General features: G+C 37.0%; 1 protein-coding gene across 3 annotated transcripts in view; it reads left to right on the top strand.

Moving 5' to 3' along the window:
- The window catches only part of LRRC7 (leucine rich repeat containing 7), a 613,767-nt gene that overhangs the window by 219,334 nt on the left and 378,447 nt on the right, over window positions 1-15,986 (top strand). The gene's annotated exons all lie outside the window — the stretch shown is intronic.

Genomic DNA, 15,986 nt, shown 5'->3' with positions numbered 1-15,986 from the left:
ATATGGTACTCTCTATTCCAGAACTGAAAATTTGTATATTGTATGTTAAGGTAACATTGTTTTAAAGTCTTGAATTATATGTTAAGTCTAAGAAATGCTTTTATGCATACACATACACACAAAAAATCAAGGATACTGTCATGTAAAACATGGTGTTGTTTCTGGAATTTGAAATCTTTGAATATAACAAATATCACTGAGTTTATATGGCATATAGCTTATAAATATCATGCAGCTAAAAAAATTTAACTAATATCAAATTTTGCACACACATAAACACACACTGCCTATGACCAGGAAAGATTGGAGACATTAGCTAAAGCAAACAAGGCCACACAGCAGAAAGATAAAATCCAAATCATTGGATCCTATTGTTCACCTAAATAAGTGACTCGGATTAAGTAGCTAGCATGGCATCTACCTGTGAAGAATTTACGTGATAGCTCAGAGAGAAAAAGATGTCATGCAATACATTTCTATTGCTTATGCTAAAAAATGCACATTAAATATCCAAGAACCAGAAAAAAAAATCCTCCATCACAAGGTGAAAGTTGCTCAGTGACTCTTTGCAACCCACGGACTATACAGTCCATGGAATTCTCCAGGCCAGAATACTGGAATGGGTAGCCTTTCCATTCTCCAGGAGATCTTCCCAACCCAGGGATCAAACCCAGGTCTCCCACATTGCAGGCAGATTCTTTACCAGCTGAGCCACAAGGGAAGCCCAGGAATACTGGAGTGGGTAGCCTATCCCTTCTCCAGCAGATCTTCCTGACCCAGGAATCAAACCAGGGTCTCCTGCATTGCAGGCAGATTCTTTACCAACTGAGCTATCAGAGAAGCCGTGCATCATAAAAGCTAACAATTATCAAAAGCAGAATAAAGTGTTCTGATCAAAAGAATTTTTGAAAATTATCTTCGTTTAGGATGATGGATTATGGTGTTTATATAATACTTCAGAGACAGGAGCTATTTAATGTATACTTCAAAGCAAATATTCTTCATTTTTGATAACCTAAATGTATAGTGTCATCTTGAATCTTTGCCCAGAAGGGCTGGGTCAGGCCTAAAAAAAAATTGGCCATATGGATTAACATCCACATTGCACATAAGTAGAGACAGGACTAAAATGAGCTGTATCTTCTACCAGGCTATAAACTACTTGAGGGCAGAGGAAGCATCTTATTCATTTTTGCTTCCCTGTACAGGAGGATGCATGGTGACTTTTACATAATGAATACTCAATTTATGTGTTGCCACTGCTAGATGAAATGATGCAGAGAACTTCATGTGCTATAGGACTTGATTGGCAAAACTATATAAAGTTAAACAATTCATAAATGTGATATTTAGCTCTAATTTAAGAAATTAAACACAGTTTTTTGTTTTGTTTTTAAGGTCAGGTCCATTTAGAATTTCCAGATGAAATAAAGGACATCCAGTAAAATTTAAATTTTAAACTACTAAACAAGCCATTTTTTAGTATAATTATACCCCAAATATTGCATTGGATATACTTATGCTAAAACTAAATAGTTTGTTATTTATTTGAAAGTAAAATTTAACTTGCCATCCTGTATATTTATTTGCTATATATGGCAGTTCTGAGGCAATCCAGATATTTAAAATCTTTTTCTAGATCCATGCAACAGTCTGTAAGACAAATAGCCAGCGCAAGGTCAATTGATCAAATACATACTCATTTAATATCTACTCAACTACACAGTAGTTGAAGCTTTAGTGAATTACAAGAGAAATCAGTCTCATTCCTTGCTGTCAAGGATCTGACAACCTAATTGCAGAGAAAACTGAAGCTTTAGAGGTGAATGCACAATGACAGATAATCAGGGCCAAAGAACCAAGTCCTGCGGTAGAGCTTATGTACAGAGAAGAGTACTGCTGTTGGAGGGGAGAGGCGAGGGCTTGACCAAAAAGCACAGAAGCAAAAGCTAAGATGGAATATATGGAGAAGGGGAGGAGAGGAGCAGCAAAACTGTGAAGGATCTGGAGCTGCAGGTGCAGGTAGGAGACTGCTGACATATGTAGGTAGAGAAGGAGAGCAGAAAGAACTCAGACAATGAAAGGTCTTGAGAGTCACACAGCAGGGTTTGACTTCATACATCAGACAGATAATGCTGTTGGAGAGTTTTACCTATCAAGTCTGCTGCTGCTAAGTCGCTTCAGTCATGTCCGACTCTGTGCGATCCCATAGACGGCAGCCCACCAGGGTTCCCGGTCCCTGGGATTCTCCAGGCAAGAACACTGGAGTGGGTTGCCATTTCCTTCTCCAATGCATGAAAGTGAAAAGTGAAAGTGAAGTCGCTCAGTCGTGTCCGACTCTTAGCAACCCCATGGAGTGGGGTGCCATTGTCTTCTCCAACATATCAAGTCACTAGGAGCTTAAGGAGGAGAGCTTGGATTAACAATAAAGAAAAATAATACAAATGAGTCAAGGACTTTAGTAACACTTTTCTGCTGTATTAGAGTTTAGGAGAAATGGTTATCTTTTGTTATTAGTATGCTTTATACATTTCAAAGATTTTACACATAATCTTTCAGGGTTTCTTTGGCTCTCAAAGTTCAGTATTATTACTTTCCTAAAACAACCCTGTAGATTAGTTTCTTCTAAAGCATCTAATATTGAGATATGATTTAAATTATTTGATTTCACAATTTGATCATAATAATACCTGTATATATTTCTATATTATTGAAAAAATAGGTAAATTAAGAAACAAAAGGGCTGACATATCAATTAGGGCCCACTGAAAAAGTGAAAGTGTTAGTCACTCTGTTGTATCAGAATCTTTGCGACCCCATGGACCATAGTCCACCAAGCTCCTCTGTCCATGTAATTCTCCAGGCAAGAATACTGAGTAGGTTGCCATTTCCTTCCCCAGGGGATCTTCCTGACCCAGGGATCAAACCCAGGTCTCCCACATTGCAGGCAGATTGTTTACTGTCTGAGCCACCTTATGTGTGTGTTTAATTAATAGAAACCACAATCCAAACTGACTTAACAAGAAATAGGCTTGATTGGCTCACATAAGTGGAAATGCATTTCAGGACACACTCCAGACTTGGTATATTTCTATTTGCTTTATGTGGGAATAACTTTTCCTGAGGCTGGCTTTCTCTCAGGGGGCAGGATGGATATAGTAATTCTAGTGTTCAGTTCCACATCCTCCAAAAATAGACATATTTGGCTTCTGAAAACTTTCTCTTCTTCTAAGAAGGACAAGAAGTGGCTCCTCCAGAATTCCTCGGTTACCTTGTCCTTAGATCTCACTGGACTTGTGTCACATGTTCATTGTTGATCCAGTCCTTTTGCCATGGGATCCACTATGCAAGAAAAATAGGATTACTCTGATTGGGTTGAACCATGATGGGCCACCTCTGTGGAGTTGTGGTTACTGGCAGCAATACAAGGGAACAAGATACGAGGACTGGAGGGAAGATTACCACAAGGTACACTACAAACAAAATGCTATAACTTCCCTGTTTTATGAAGAATAGTTCATCTTCATCAAAGTTTGTAAGGACTTCTAGGCAAAATACTGAGTCCTTAGGAGATTTAAAGCTTTCAAAGTTAGATTAAATATAGTATTTTTTGCTTGCTCTCTTATTTTTACTGTTTTTCTGGTACTATTTGATGTTGTTACCTTTATGATTTCAGATTTGTTGAGTAATGAGATAACCATTTGTATTCTCGATATTACATTATGGCAAAAATTACCTTTTATAATTTTTTTTTATTATCTTCATTCTGATATTTTATACTGAGAATGTTCTAGCTGGCCATGAATATCTAAGTTCTTATGCAACAGGTAGAGAACAGAGTCAAGGTTAATGGCATTAGGAAAAGAATGTCAAGAGTGTGTCAGAAAAGATGCAAAAATAGATATGAAAGAACAGGAAGTCTTTTGATGAGGAATAGTTCAATCCGTGTTGCTTGACAGGTAAAAATATAAAAATGACATACCTTTCACACAGTGATAGAAACCCACACAGTTTATAATTTAGTGCTGCTTTACTTGTTATTTGGAATTGGAAACTTAAAATTATACAAAGTAAAAGAACATCACAGATGTATATTATAAATGAAGTGGTGTGGAAAGGCAAATGTGAAAAAAGTGCAATAAAGAAAAAAACTACAAAGAAATTTCTTAAAATTGAAGAGAAACTTTAAAAAAGATAATAGAAATAATTTTTGTAAAGTCAATATGAACCAAAATTGAAAGACACTGAGTGAATTTGGTAGAAGAGATCAATTTATCTATATATGAAAGAAAGGTGAAAGTGAAAGGCGCTCAGTCATGTCTGACTCTTTATGACCCCATGGACTTTATAGACCATGGAATTCTCCAGGCCAGAATACTGGAGTGGGAAGCCTTTCCCTTCTGCAGGGCATCTTCCCAACCCAGGGATTGAACCCAGGTCTCCTGCATGCAGGCAGATCCTTTACCAATTGAACCACCAATGAAGCCTAAGAGTACTAGAGTGGGTAGCCTATCCCTTCTGTAGGGGATCTTCCAAACCCAGGAATTGAACCAGGGTCTCCTGCATTGCAGGTGGATTCTTTATAAGCTGAGCTACTAGGGACGCCCTTATATGCAAGAGGATGGGACTAAATTTGAAATACTGTACTTACTAAATTTTCTCCATTTAAACTATCCAGAAATATTTTAGAGGTTAAGAACCTTGGCTTTGGACTCAGACAAACCTGGTATCAGAACTTAGCACTGCTAATTGGTTAAGAAGGTATTTCATTTTCTGAAAACCTCAGTTTCTTCATTAGTAAAACTGGGAAAATTATAGCATCAATTCCTAGGTTAGACAGAAAGATACATATATATATATATATATATATATATATATACACACACACACACACACACACATACATACATATGTAGATACATAAGTAGGTAGGGTGCTTGGTATGATAATGTTTATGGAGCACTTGGAATTTAAAAAATCAATAATTGGCACTTATCATTCTTATACCACAGAGAAAGGAAATTTTCAATATTAATAACCCTGGGTAGAATAGTAGGATTTTGTAAGATTTCAAAATGGTTCTGTGTATTAAACTCTCCATCAAAAAATGTGTGGCATGTCTTCATTTCTAACTGAAATCTCCAAAGACAGCTTCTAGAAAAACAGTCCTCTGTCCATAGTGGTGTTCAGTTGCTAAGTCGTGCCCAATTCTTTGTGACTCCATGACCTGCAGCATACCAGGCTTCCCTGTCCTTCACTATCTCCCGGAATTTGTTCAAACTCATGTCCATTCAGTTAGTGATGCCATCTGACCATTGCATCCTCTGTCCATAGTGAGTGATGTTATTTACCCAAACAGCTACACCAAGTGCATATGTAATAGACAATACCACCAGTTCCCCAGAGAATTTCCTTGACTCACAGAATCATGTTATGGCATTTTGCAGTAAATGCAACTTTGGAAATTATTTTATTTAAACCCTTAATTATTATAATAAGCAAATCAAGGTCAGAAAAGGTAATTAACTTCTCTTAGGCCACAAGGGATGTTAAATTTCTATCCAAAATTAAAATCAAAGACTATGTTATAGTTAAGATAGAATAGGTTATGCTAGTGTAACAAGTCAAAAATGTATACCTGAAGTTTTTCTTTGTGCCCCATGTTGTGTGGGCAGGGACCACTGATCTCTAAGAACCTATAGCTAATAACTAGTCCGATTTTCCACACAGTGCAAAAATGTCTATTATTTCTTTTTTAGAACAATCATCCAACGTCTTCGTGAACCTTTCTATGGTAGAAGAAGCCACTCACTTAAGAAGCAGACCATTATATTATCAGAAAGGTCTGGTTATTTGCAAGTTCTGCAATATGTTAATGATGTAGATCCATTCACCTGTCTATCCATCTAAAACTTGGCTAGGCACTCAGAGTGCTGCTAACATTATGAAGGAATGCCTTCTCTAGATAAAGAACTATGCTTCTGGAGTTACTGCCTTGGTCTTCAAAACATTTTAAAGGATTTTTGTATACATTAGCTTAGAGTTCTGTTTTCCAAGACGAGTTTCCAAGTTTTTCAAACCAGTTTTCAAGGACATGCTTCCCAGATGCTTCATCATCTTAATGATATTACATCCATTGTATTCAGAATATTGTTCTTAAGCTGAGAGATGCTAGGGGAAAAAAGCACTTCCATATCAACAGTTGCTTCTTCTGGGAAGGAAACAGACATTGGGAAGCCAGGTGTCAGGCAAGGGCTACCAATAAACAGATGGATGGTGCTCATTACTCTATCTTGGTCACTCATGCAAGACTATAAGGCTGAGAAATTGATTATCCAGTGTAAAACAGACAAGAGCTTATCAAACAGGGATGTTTTAGGTGAAAATTTTGGCATAGCTTGATCCAGTCACTGGCCGTGACATGGAAGAAATATTCACTGACTCTTTAAAAAAAAAAAAAATGAGCAACAAAGACACGCCTGAATCATGCCAGTAGGTAAAATAGAGCTCCAAGTGTATGACCAAAGAATGGGTTTTGACAACAGTGCTGGAACTGTTTCGGCTGAGCCGACACATAAAAGTCAGGCAAGCTCTCTGGTCAGAGACGGCCCCTTCTCTTTCCTCTGCCAGTGCTGCTCTTCCTCATGGCCTTCTGCTTCATTTCCTCCAGGTCTGTGCTCAAACATCACCTTACCAGAGAATCTTTACCCATGTTATTCTTAGACAAAATAAACAATGCTGGCCACCACCGCTTACTTCCCTCAACAAAACCTTAGGCTTAATTGTATCTCTAGAAGATTTCTAGTACAGTTCAATCCTGTTAACCAGTAGTAAAACACCGCTGAAATACTGTATCATTCTTGTAAAAAGTCCCCATAGCTTCCTCTGAAACAATGTATATTATCTTGCAAAGAGTTAAGACCTTTGACAGCAGCCAGAGGTGAGGACTGGAAATGTTGGCACATATCTGCATAGAACATAGAAAATAAAACTCTCTCATTGAATTTGTTGGTTGTGGTTGTTGTTGTTGTTTTCAATGCTGACTCAGGAGGTTGAAGTGAGGTAGGATAGTTTTCGATGTTCCTGCATAATCCACTACCTAACACAGTACACTCTGCATTTATTTTTACTCTCAAACTCTTAAGTACTTCATCCATGTAAAATAGAACTTTCACATAATACTTTCTCAAGTTAATAAACTGCTCTCTGACTCTAGAAGTGTTATAGGAGCAATGTCAAGAAATATACTTTAACGTCTATGGAAGTAGAGGGTGGAATAGTTTCTCTAAAATCCCTTTCAAACTTAACCTGTGATTCACTCATTTGAGATTCCTTTGAAATAGATTTAAATGCTAAACAATGGAAGGAAGTATTCTGAAAAACAGAATAGTGACTATAGTTACTGATTGTTATCTCAGAAGTAATACAGTAAATGTAGAGTTCTGAATGGAGAAGACCTAGTTTTAACACAAGTTCTGACAAAAATTCATCAGGTGACTTTGAGCATCTTACTTAACCCCTTTGAATCTTAGCTTCCTCATCTTCATTAGATTCTAACAAATTTGTTTCTGCCCATCTCCTGGGATTGCAGTAAGCATCAAATACTATAAAGTACAAGAAAGCACTATAAGAACAGCAAAGTGATATATAACTCTTGAGCTAACAGCAATGGCTTATTTTGATAAGAAAGAGCATATGTTTAATGAAGTTGATTTGCTTTTTAATATAAATTTATATAAACTGTACTATGATAATAAAAAATTTTATTCAACAAATGCCTATGCATTTACTACTTAGTATGTATATACAGTGGTGTCAGTTTTTGTTGTCTTTTTTTTTTTTAATTTTAGGCCATAAAAAACAACTGGTTATTTTAGGTAAAGATGAAAGTCCATTCAAAATGTGTCTCAGGTCCCAAATCAATAAGAGCCTGAAGAACTTTACATGAAAAAAAAAATTGCAGCAACCAAGGGAGTTCTGAATTTCTGCATAGAATTCACAATGCATTGACAATACAGACCAAACACTGCTGCTTTTGTGAGAAGTGTACTTTCAAACACCCCCATATAACCATGACATACATCTCTTAAGAATTTGACATCTGAGCACCAAATAATTGATGCTTTTGAACTGTGGTGTTGGAGAAGACTCTTGAGAGTCCCTTGGACTAGATCCAACCAGTCCATTCTGAAGGAGATCAGCCCTGGGTGTTCTTTGGAAGGAATGATGCTAAAGCTGAAACTCCAGTACTTTGGCCACCTCATGCAAAGAGTTGACTCATTGGAAAAGACCCTGATGCTGGGAGGGATTGGGGGCAGGAGGTAAAGGGGACGAAAGAGAATGAAATGGCTGGATGGCATTACTGACTCGATGGACATGAGTCTGAGTGAACTCCAGGAGTTGTTGATGGACAGGGAGGCCTGGCATGCTGCGGTTCATGGGGTCGCAAAGAGTTGGACACAACTGAGCGACTGAACTGAACCGAAGATTCAAATTCCAGATGCCTCCCAAAATATTATACAGTGAAAGATGCCTTTAAAAAGGAGGTTGAAAACAAAATAAAAAATAAAAAGAAGGTTGAGGTTCTAGTGGGAAAAGAATGGATTTTGATAAGCAAAAAAAGTGTCCTCTAATATTCTACATATCATATATCTGCAATTTTATTGATTCTTTCTTCTTTTAATTCACTCATATCTGCTAATTAGAATTAGGGAGCCTGAAACCATGTTTTTCTTAGGCCTTTAAATAAAATTGTTTGAAATCAAGGGCACTAGCTTATTTTGTGAGAAGTCTAATGACACCAAAGGAGCCAAAGAAGATATATTTTATGGGGACAAATTTTGAATTGTTTGTTCATAATTATGATTTGTTTATCAAAACTTAAATGATCATTGATTTTTTTTCTTCAACTCAAGAGGACTCTTTCAAAGTAAAAAAAAAAAAAAAAAACTACTTGTTTCAGTATAGTTGTTAAGCAACTGTCATGTGTAAAAATGTGAAAAGCTTTGCTCTAGATGAAACACAGGCTAAATTTACACATGCAGGATATAAAAACTGCTACTTGTTTAATAAATTGCCTAATTTAAAAAAAAATTCACAGTAACAGACAATTCCTTAAGAATTTGTCTTGCAGAAATACAGTCTATAACTGGCATGTTATATAAGTAGCACCACCTGTATTTATGGAGGGCTCTCTGAAAACTCAATAAAAGTAAAAAAAATTACTTTTTTCAACTCTCTCATTCCCTTAAAGATACTCAGTGTGCATAGTGTGTGTTATTCTGTCTGCCAGTACCAAAGGTATAGAATTTATCTAAATATGATAAAGCCAAATCTGAAATAAAATTGTCACATGAGTGGTACATAAATTATCAAAGTTTGAATCTGTGTAATCTCTTGCCTGAAGCATCTTTATCCAAATCTGTTCTTTCACCTACAATTACTTTAGCATTCAAATGCACTGGCTTTTTCTTTCAATAAATAAACAACATAGATGGACTCTTACGGGGCCCAAAGGAAAGCAAGACAAAGGATAAATTTGTAAAAATCAAAACAAAACAAAGCCCTGTGTACATGTGGATAATTTTTTGTTACTCAGATTTCTACTTTTGTTTAAAATGTTTTTTTGTTTCAACAGTGTATAGTCTTCAGTTCAGTCACTCAGTCGTGTCCAACTCTTTGTGATTCCATGAAGCGCAACACGCCAGGCCTCCCTGTCCATCATCAACTCCCAGAGTCCACCCAAACCCATGTCCATCAAGTCGGTGATGCCATCCAGCCATCTCATCCTCTGTCGTCTCCTTCTCCTGCTCTCAATCTTTCCCAGCATCAGGGTCTTTTCAAATGAGTCAGCTCTTCACACGAGGTGGCCAAAGTATTGGAGTTTCAGCTTCAACATCAGTCCTTCCAATGAGCACCCAGGACTGATCTCCTTTAGGAAGGACTGGTTGGATCTCCTTGCAGTCCAAGGGCCTCTCAAGAGTCTTCTCTAACACTGTAGTCTTAGCAACCCTCTATTATGTGTATTAGTGAGAAACTGGGACTTCTGTAGTACTCCAGTCAGTTTTTGAAATGTTTTATCTTGTAACTGGAAACTTACTCATCCCATCATTTATTGGTAATCTTTACACAAATATCAGATCACACTGGAATTTCAATGCAATTGAAAACTTATTGATTTTTTACTGTCAATTTTTGGGAAATGGTATAAAAAAAACAAATTTTAGGTAAAATATAAGTATTGATTAGTTCATGTACTCAGCAAACATTTCATGAGTACCAATTACATGCAGACAACTGTTAAAGAAGCTGGAGATACATTATTGAGGAAAACCAATAATTTCCTATTCTCACAAAACCTTTGTTGTTGTTCAGTCACTAAGTTGTGTCCGACTGTTTGTTACCCAATGGACTGCAGCTCACCAGGCTCCTCTGTCCTTCATTATCTCCTAAAGTTTGCTCACATTCATGTCCATTGAGCTGGTGATGCTGTCTAACCATCTCATCCTCTGTTGCCCCCTTTATCTTTTGCCTTCCGTTTTCCCCAGCATCAGGGTCTTTTCCAATGAGTCGGCTCTTCACATCAGGTGGCCAAAACATTGGAACTTCAGCTTCAGCATAAGTCCTTCCAATGCATATTCAGGGTCGATTTCCCTTAGAATTGACTGGTTTGATCTTGCAGTCCAAGGGATCCTTGAGAGTCTTCTCCAGCCTCACAATTTGATAGCATCCATTCTTCAGTGCTTAGCCTTCTTTTTGGTTCAATTCTTGCATCCATACATGACTTTTGGAAAAACCATAGCTTTGGCTAGACAGACCTTTGTCTTCAATGTCTCTGCTTTTTAATACACTCTCAAGATTTGTCATATTTTTTTTTCCAAGGAGCAAGCATCTTCTAATTTTGTGGCTGCAGTCCCAGTCCACAGTGATTTTGGAGCCCAAGAAAATAAAATCTGCCACTGTTTCCATTTTTTCCCATTTATTTGCCATGAAGTGATAAGATTGGATGCCATGATCATAGTTTTTATAACATTGAGTTCCAAGTCAACTTTCTTACTTGTTCTTACACCTCATCAAGAAGCTCTTTAGTTCCTCTCTTCAATGTCTGCCATTGGAGTAATATCATCTGCTTATCTGAGGTTGTTGATATTTCTGCCAGTGATCTTGATTCCAACTTGTTATTCATCTAGCCTGGCAATTTGCACAATGTACTCTGCATGTAAGTTAAATAAACAGGGGGAAAATAGTCAGTCTTGTCACAAAACTTCCTTTGCTGCAAAAAGAGAATAAAAATAATTTTTAAGAGAAAATGTTAGATCATGGCAGGTATCATGATGAAAATAAAGCAGAGAAATTGCTTAGGTTAAGAGGACAGTAATACCTTTCAGATGATGGTGAAGAATCAACAAGGTAGATTTTAGGTAGAGCCTTCCAGACAGAGGAAATACACCAAGGTAGAAATAAATGAGGGCTTCCCAGGTGGCACAATGGTAAAAGAACCTGCCAGTGCAGGAATGACTGGAGACATGGGTTTGAACCCTGGGTCAGGAAGATCCCCTGAAGGAGGAAATGGCAACCCACTCCAGTATTCTTGCCTGGAAAATCCCATGGGCAGAGGAGTCTGGTGGGCTACAGTCCGTGGGGTCACAACAGAGTCAGACATAACTGAGCAACTAGCATTAGTGAAGAAAAAGCAAAGCATTTCAAATTATGCTCTTTAGGTAAAGTTAATAGAGTTTGCTAACAGAGTGGGTTTGGGAGATAAGAGAGTAAAGCCTGAAAAGGGATTTAGAAAAAGTTACCATTGACAGATTAGGAAAACAAGGAGAGAAAACGTTGCTATGGATACTGGAAGAAACCCTGTGCTATTGTCATGGAAGCTAATGACACAAGTTGTTTTAAGAGATGACAGAAGAGGGACTGTTGTATTTTCTAGTATATGAGTAGTTGCCAACCTTGCTATGGGTGGAAACCCAGTGAAGTGGATTGAAGAAACAGATGATGATGGTTGATAGGACTTAAGGGGCAAGATAGATACAGAAATCTTTAAATGATAGAGGCCTCAATATGTTAAAGAAACACTGGAATTGATGAGTCAAGAAAATGGCAAATGGCAATCTTGTGAACTGAGAGGGTGGGAAAAAGTGTATAAAGCATACTGTTATAGAGGAATATAATTTACAAAAGAATTAAGGTTCTTAAATGTATAAATTACCTGTGTTTTGTGAAGTTTTTCTTGAAGTAGCAGGTAGTTGAGAAACAGATGCCAAAGCCAAGTTCTTCTAAACACTTATTAGCTCACATGCCTGGACCAGTGGATTAACAGTAGAAAAGGGGGGGGGGGGCGGGGAGACAGATGGAAGAGCTAAGAAAAGAGCAGAAGACAGGAAATGCAACACTTATTTAGCATCTACTGTGTGCTAGGCTCTTCATATGCAGTAGCTCTTTTGTCCTTTAGATTAACTCTGACAAATAGGTTTTGTTATCCTCACTTTAAGTCCAAGGATACTGAAGTACAATGAAATTAAAAGAATTTACTAAACGTATACAAAACAAGAAAATGGTTAAGTCCATAGAGTAGAAACTTAGGCTCATGTTACTCCAAATCCCACATCCTTTCCACTTGACTAATCTGAAAGAATACCTTTCTTCTTAGACCTTCTTTCCTAGCATTTGACTAGACTGGAGGATAAACAGGAAGGAGAAATCAAGGATGATAAGATTTTTATCCTTGAAAACCAGAAAAATGATACTATTAAAATATGTTGGAAGGGGCTATTGTGTACAAAAACATGACAGATTCTGTTTTAAATGCAAAATGTGAGCTATCAGCTGAGCATTCTCATAAAGATGCCAAAAGAAAGATCCAAAACTGAGCCTCATCAGAGCATGACTGGAAATACAGACCCATCTTTTAACCAGACATCAGAAATAAGTAGCCATGTTTTGTTTGGCCTATTTTTGAAAACGAGTTAGAGCCAACTTGTAGAATATTAACTATTACAAAAAAGTACAGAACCTTTGCTTCCATTTTTTAAAAAAAGGAACATAGAATATATATTATATTTAAATTACTTAACTTCAGCATTTAAAAAGCAATAAACTTTCTATTTAGCAAAAAAAAAAATAAATAAATAAATAAATAAAAGTTGCCCTTATTTTTCAAAAAAAAAAAAAGGAAGATCTGTTGCTGCCCATATGCTCAATTGGTAACAATTAGGTGGCACTTAGTATTTTGTGTCTATGTACTCCTTTGATGAAGCAGACCTAGGTTGCCCCAGATCCCACCCAGGCTGCCCCTGCTGCTGCTAAGTCGCTTCAGTCGTGTCCAACTCTGTGCGACCCCATAGACGGCAGCCCACCAGGCTCTGCCGTTCTTGGGATTCTCCAGGCAAGAACACTGGAGTGGGTTGCCATCTCCTTCTCCAATGCATGAAAGTAAAAAGTGAAAGTGAAGTCGCTCAGTCGTATCCGACTCTTAGCAACCCCATGGACTGCAGCCTATCAGGCTCCTCCGTCCATGGATTTTTCAGGCAAGAGTACTGGAGTGGGGTGCCATTGCCTCCTCCACAGGCTGCCCCTAGCAATGAAGTTACCCATCTAGCTCCTCTAGGAAATTGAGTTTGCAACCTAATATATATTGGATTGGCCAAAATGTTCATTTGGGTTCTTCTGTAATGTTATAGAAAAACCCAAACGAACATTTTGACCAACCTCTGTATTTATTCATTTCTTCATGAAAAAACATCCACTATGTGCCAGATACTTGCTAGTGACCGGGAAGATAATGATTGGACAGAATTATGCACATTTAGCAAGAAAAACAAACACTGAACATGTATTATTTCAAATATTGTATATGCTGTCTAATAATGGGTGAGGAAACATTCAGTGGAGTGTTCCCCCTGAATAATATTACAACTAAGACACTGATAAGTCAGAAACTGGAAGTAAAGTGTTTCTAAATACATAGTGCAAAAGAAACCATGGGAGGAATGAGGCTGGAGAAATTATAAAGGCCTTCCATGCTAAGACACATGGTTTGAATTTTATACTGAAATATATGGAAATTGATTTACATTTTTATCTGGGTAACAGGAAGATCAGATATGTATTTTAGAAAGATAGTTCTAGCTATCTGTTTAGAAAGATAGTTCCAGCTGCACTAAGAATAGAGTTCAAGGGTTAAGTCCAGAGGCAAGGAGACCAGTTAGGCAGAGCTTGTAGAGAAATCTGTGAAAGATGACCATAGCCTGACCCAGGGTAGTGGCCCTGACGATTACATAAAGAATACAGATTGGAGAAGGTTTGGGGAGGCAGACTTTCCTGAAGTTGGTCATGTCTTTGATCTCTTGGTAGGAAGCAAAAAACCTGGTAACTCTTAGATTTCTATTAGAACATGTGGGAGTAAGTGCAAAGAAGGAAGGTCTGAGATCCAGAGAACCAGAACCCAACTCAGCAAAGTAGCAGCTTAGTCTCTGTGGAAGTCATGTGTATATCACAGTGACAGAGCAATCTATCCACACTGGAGCTGGCTCTTCTGGGTGCAGGAGCAAGGTCGTCCAGAATAAAATGTAGACCTAGCAAAATCTGATGTGCTTCAGCATTTTGAAATGTAACTGTTGGGCATTTGACAGAGTTGTTTGCATATTTGGAAATAATTAAAGATATATGCACAGAAAACCAAGCAAATAAAAAGTGAAGAAACTTCAGGGAAAAAAGAAAACTTTTCTACAAATACAATGTAAACAGTATAAAACAAATACAATGTGCAGACAAATATTACTGATTTAGCCAAAAATTCAGATGTGAGCATATTGGGAAGATGAGGAAATAGAAAGAGAGGGATGGCGGTTGTGGTGGTGCAAACTAATATGACTTTTCAATTGCAATATGTGAAATAAATAGGCTGTATCTACAATTGATAAACAAGAAGTTAAAATGCATGTGTATTCTCTAGAAATATAGAGGGAAATACAAGAAACTATAGCTTTAGAAGTTGAACTATTTTTAGAAAAGGGATGATAAGATGGAAATGAGAGAACAATGAATTGATATAATGCTTTTATAAAATAGATATTAATTTCAAAAAAATAAAGAGAAAAAAGAGAATTGTGCTGGAATAGAGGAAGCACCAGGAGTTAACCTTTTGGTAGCTGTGACTAAATCTGACCATATTATGGTAACTTCCTTTGAAAATGATCCATAGGGCACATTGATAAATATAAATGTCTGATGCTGAAATAAATCATACGGTATCATTTGAGCAAATTAAATGACATTAAAATTGAAAAATGTAAATTTATAAAGAAGAATCAATATCGGCTATCCTTTTCAATGGTGCACATGATAGTTCACTGATTTTTATAAGTTTTAGTGTTATTCATTTCCTAGTTCCATCCTTAGTATATGAAGTGGTGCTAAATCACAGACCATATTCTACTAACGTAGCAGTTTGGACTCACTTCCAGAATGAAATCAGCATTTAGGAAATTGATAGAGGTTTATTTCTCTAGAGTATTAATTTTTTTATTTTTGCCTAAAGTTGCTTAATTTTTATTTGCTTGGTTTTCTATATGTTTATCCTCTAAATTTCTGGAGAAATAATTTCCCTAAAGTATTTGTGAAATTTAGAACAATTTCATCATCCAGTTCTTGGCCAGGAACTTCTGGGAAGCCAGGCTATGCTCAACTTGTGATAGAAATATGGCATTATGTCAGTGTGATTACGATGAGGTTGACCTTCCATAAAGCTGACCTATAGCTGACCTATCATATGTAAAAATCACTATGTGAACATTTACTTCCAAAATTTATTATAGATATGCTAGTATCTACCATAGCATGCATGTGGTGCATTTTTCTAGGTTGACAATTCATTAAAAGGTTTCTAAAGGAGAATATGTTATGGAATCAAAAACAAAAATAATCATCTGAATTATAAAGAAAAAAATCACGTTGGCTATATTCTGTTGTTAGAGGTGCTG

Source organism: Bos taurus, chromosome 3 (genome assembly GCF_002263795.3).
Source record: "Bos taurus isolate L1 Dominette 01449 registration number 42190680 breed Hereford chromosome 3, ARS-UCD2.0, whole genome shotgun sequence".
NCBI lineage: Eukaryota > Metazoa > Chordata > Mammalia > Artiodactyla > Bovidae > Bos > Bos taurus.
This window is presented reverse-complemented; position numbering and strand designations above follow the sequence as displayed.